This window comes from Silene latifolia, chromosome 7 (genome assembly GCF_048544455.1).
Source record: "Silene latifolia isolate original U9 population chromosome 7, ASM4854445v1, whole genome shotgun sequence".
In the NCBI taxonomy this organism is placed as follows: Eukaryota; Viridiplantae; Streptophyta; class Magnoliopsida; order Caryophyllales; family Caryophyllaceae; genus Silene; species Silene latifolia.
Genome location: NC_133532.1, coordinates 4,625,825 through 4,630,512, shown reverse-complemented (window position 1 = coordinate 4,630,512; position 4,688 = coordinate 4,625,825). Strand labels below are relative to the sequence as shown.

At 38.1% G+C, this 4,688-nt stretch overlaps 1 long non-coding RNA gene across 1 annotated transcript; it reads right to left on the bottom strand.

Annotated features, from left to right (window-relative positions):
* Positions 1 to 2,451: 2,451 nt before the first annotated feature.
* On the bottom strand, positions 2,452 to 4,197 carry LOC141591456 (uncharacterized). The gene is made up of 3 exons (XR_012520859.1): positions 3,191 to 4,197; positions 2,639 to 2,790; positions 2,452 to 2,499 (listed from the first exon to the last, which is right to left on the bottom strand). It is a non-coding gene; the product is annotated as an uncharacterized LOC141591456 (long non-coding RNA).
* Positions 4,198 to 4,688: the final 491 nt, after the last annotated feature.

Here is a 4,688-nt window from a genome sequence, read left to right as displayed (position 1 = left end):
AGTCATGGTAAGAAAATGAAGCACCAAGTTTCCAAAAAATGTAAAAAAAAAAAAAATCACTGTACAGCAGTTACGATACGCACAATAGTAGGCAACTTCTATATGATCTGAATACAGCTATTATCTGAATCATTTGAAAAGTATTCCGCCTTAGACAAAACTAACCTATATTGCAACATAACCCAAGGAAAGAGCATTTCTTTTTTAGGTGTGACAATACATTGAACACCTAAGGAGCATTTTCGGAAAATAAATTCCTGGTAGGAAAATGTCTGTATCAAATTTACAAAAAAAAAACATAAAAAAAATCATATCATTCACAATTTACGGCAACTCAGCAAATAAAGAGGCAACTTCTAATAAAGCCTAGCCGTGCACTTGAATAAAGTAACAATCTGATTCATTCATATAGTAATCGGATTAAAATAAACTTAAAACTATAGTCGAACAAGAAATTAACAAATTAGGGTTTAGAAAACTGCATAAAAGGAGATAAATTGGCAATATGAAATCGGAAAAATGAAATGAAATAAGAGAAGTCATAGTTTTATGCAAAATGAAATAGAGGAGTAACTGAAAAAATACCGTTGAAAATCAATGCGAGATCGTGAAGGAAGCCATTGATAATGATGACGATCAAAACAAGACAAGTACAACTTCGCACAAATGTCTTTATTTGTGCAAGCATTGAGTCTAGTAGTTATTCCCAGTTGTGGAGCTCATTGTGGTGTTGATTATGCTCCAGGGGAAGATGTAATGCTTGTATCCTATTCCCTCATACAGAATAGCAGCAACGGCTATCGCGAACGCTTCTTGACTCAAGGAAGGATCACCATTGATCTTAAACTAATTGACAGAATACTCCGCATTAAACTAGTGTCATCCAACACAATGCAGGGCAACTCATAACTACCTCAGACAGAAACTTTCGACACGCCCATAATATACTATATCCGCCACAATCATTTGTTTACCTTTGAATCTTTGAGTATTAGTTATGCCCTTACATAGAAACTAGCATTAGTTCTTTCCGCAATTCCACCATGAATACTATCTCCTCTAAACAATGTTCCATTTCGAAGCAACCAAATCCAAGATAACATGTGTAAGAACCGAAAAAATAGTCATGTTATCATCCTTCGGTTCACTAAGGCAGCGTCTCCGATTAATGATCTATGTTTTAATACTACAATTAATTCCAGTCTTGCTATTAACGCCAAGAACACAAGTACACAACCAGCCCAAAGACTACGGGTGAACTCGCAAACACAGAAAAAGCAATCGAGCACAAGATCAATACCTTTCCCCAGATGAGAATTTATCAAACAAGGGGACCCGAAAACTTCCACAATTTTTTCCCAATGAAAGAGAGACTTTCCTGAGAATTCTCCTCTTGTTATTGTCCCTTCAATTTTCTATAAAAAGCAGCGTAAGAGCTTCCATTAAGCTGCTTTTTGCATTATACCTCCCAGATGATGCTTTTGTCCGGAGCACATACTCGGTGCACAAGCAGCGATAATGAAAAGAGACGACACCGACTGTGTACCCCATGAGAAGAACGAAAGATCGGAAGAACAGTCAATCCAAATTTTCACGATCGGAACACCACCATTTACCTATTTATTATTCCAGATAACTAAAGACGGAGGGTTTTCCAATTTTCCAATCTAGACCTTTCAGAAGTAGATCAAATCCCCACCCGGAACTTCACAAATGATCCACTTTACATAAATTACCGTAACACCCTCACAGCTCACACATCATTCATTAGAAATAACTCCCGGGATCATACTTGGTAGAAGGAAGAATAGATAATGGATTCTTCTCCACCACTTTTTATACACGGTGAACTCTAATCACCAAAGAAGAAAAAGAAGAAAAGAGGTTAAAGTAAGCAAAAGATTCAACGTTAATAGATACGAGAGGATAGATAAACTGGTCATTGTGTGGATTTATGGATGTCCAAATATTTCAAGATAAGAGGAAATAGGAATACAGTTCTGTTTCTACATCCTTCCTATTTTGATCAAGTGAGATATATAAATCCTTCCATTTCGCTCCCTTCTACATCCTCCGACCAAGGGAAATTATACCCTCCCTTTCCCTCCAAATTTGTCGGTATGAAAGGTCAAATTCTATCCTCGATCTGGAACAATAATTAAGCTGGTGTTCCCGGTACGAAATTTAGATTCTACATGCCAGTCTTTTGAAGCCCGTGGAAGCATCAACAAGTACTTACTGAGCTCCAGATCCCTCTCCAAATCATGACCATAACCGCCATCCATATGGACGAAGAACCTCTTTAAGAGACTCGCATTTGTAAAATGATGCTCCATAAGTGACATTGACACCGGATCACGCCCACAAAAATTGTGCACTTCAATCACTTGGACATGACATGAAAAAGGGACCAGAGGTATATTTGGTGACTGAGAGTAACAAGTGATGGCGATCATCCGGATAGTAGTATTATGCACAACAATCCCAGCCAAGAAAGCACTGGAAAACAAATTCCTGAAGTGAGAAAACTGAAAAAAACAGTAGTATACACGCTCTTGTGTAATGTGATCTCTCACAAGAACTTGAGTTGGTTATGAAAAGACAAAGCTAATATTAGGTGATGCTAAAGATTGCTAACCGATTCAAAGACGATAGTTTCAAGTTGAGGAGATTTGTCCATCAAGCTTGTCACATATTCCCACGCATTATAAGGACACTTATCAACTTGTACACTTAACAAGCTAGGGAAATCATGCTTATGCTCGTCTTCATTAAGTTGAGAAAAAAAAGCTGTACAATGAACAATATTAAAATATTATAAACGATGAAACCATATCCGCTAAAATTAAAGACTCACTATTCTTTGGCTTCAGATTATATCATTATACAATAAAGGCAACAACGATACCTCAGTAGCTCAGGGGCTTCGACAAATAGGGGTGAATTATGATAGAATAAAATAAAATGGGTCATTTAACTTAAGTAGTTGAACTTCTTTTAATCATGAAGCAACAGTCACTGCACGTAATTCTGGATGCAATTTCTGGATCATCCGTAGATATTCTTTCTATGTGTTGTTGACACAAGGGTAACGTTCTAACAACCCTTCTACCACCCCTTACGAGATCCCTGGAGACACTGGATAATGTCCCAATAAATACGAAATATAAAGGGATACAAACATACATACCTATATTGTGTGCATTTTAAAGCGTAATTCAGCGGCTTTATAGGCAGCGGCATTTAGAAGCTCGCAGTCGTACTTGGGTGGATCTTCATTGATATCCAATATCATCATGTGCATTGCACGAGTTTTTTCACGACGGGAACTATTTTCACGCCCTCATTTGAACTGTACTTCAAATATGCCAAATTAGGGCGTCAATCTCAATTGTACACTCCAAAATATTGCAATGTCTTATTGTTAACACTTTGAGTATTCCAGTACGATGAGTAGGATGACCGTCAGTGTCAAACCAGCAATATTCAAGAGTCAACTTCTGAAGCAATTCGCGACTAGAAAACAATTTTTCCATAGAACTAAAATCAACGAACGTGATGCGATTCAGATGAAGACTCTTCAGTTTAGGCAGATAGGCTGATTCAATTTTATTGTACCCACAACTTCCCATTTTCAAAATCACTCGTGTTTCACACCTGAAGAAGATATCAGGAACACAATCGATCCAAATATCAAGCTCGTAATGAAGCCCTTGAACACCCTTTTTTAACGCATGACTAACCCATCGATTCAAATCTGAATTATCATAGGTGCTTTGACAGAGTAAACTAAATTTATTGATGGGTGAGACCTGGTGCAATTCCAGAACTTTATCAACAAGCTCCTTAGACCTTGGAGCTACTTCTGTAAGTTCTGTTCTGTCATGTTGTTCTATATCAATATCTGCATCTTTAAGGGTCCGTTTGGATTGAAGGAATTGGAGAGAAGGGGAGGGGAGGGAAAGGGAGGGATTTAATTTACTTTGTTTGGATAAAAAATATGGGAGAAAGGAAATGGAGGGGGAGAGAAATGAGAGGACTTATTTTCTCTCCTATAGAACAAACTATAATCTTTCCGATGGTGGCAAGATTTGGAAAGAAAACATTATTTGAACTCTAATTATATCACTAGCATCCTTCAATCCTCCATCCATTCTTCATCTCCCTCCTTCCTCCCCTTCCATTTCCCTTCATAATTTTTGTTATCCAAACATCCACATCCCATTTGCCCTCCCCTTCTCTCCCCTCCCTTCACCTCCCCTCACTCCCCCTCCCCTTCCCTTCCCTCCTAAAATTGTATCCAAACGGACCCTAAAAGAAAGACAAGTCGCCAAAGTAAAAAGGTACAGCCATCTTGTTGATAGAATGCTTGTGCTAACAGCAAACCTTGTTGGTAGAAACGAAAGCAAGTGACCAAGCAGTTCATCAGGTAAACTACTGATCCTATCCAAACAATACTCACTTACCGGGCCTTGTACATGTTTACTACGTTTCTCATAGGTCGTGTCGTGGTCTTTACAAAACTCTACCTGAAATGCAATGAAGGCTCAATTAACACATAACCAAGCTAGTAATGTACTCCGTACAAATGTACATTGATTTATACAGATTTACGAGGCAAGGGTTTGATACCCATTACCAAGTCCCAACAAGAAGCAGTTATTATACGAATGAATCTTGTCTACTAG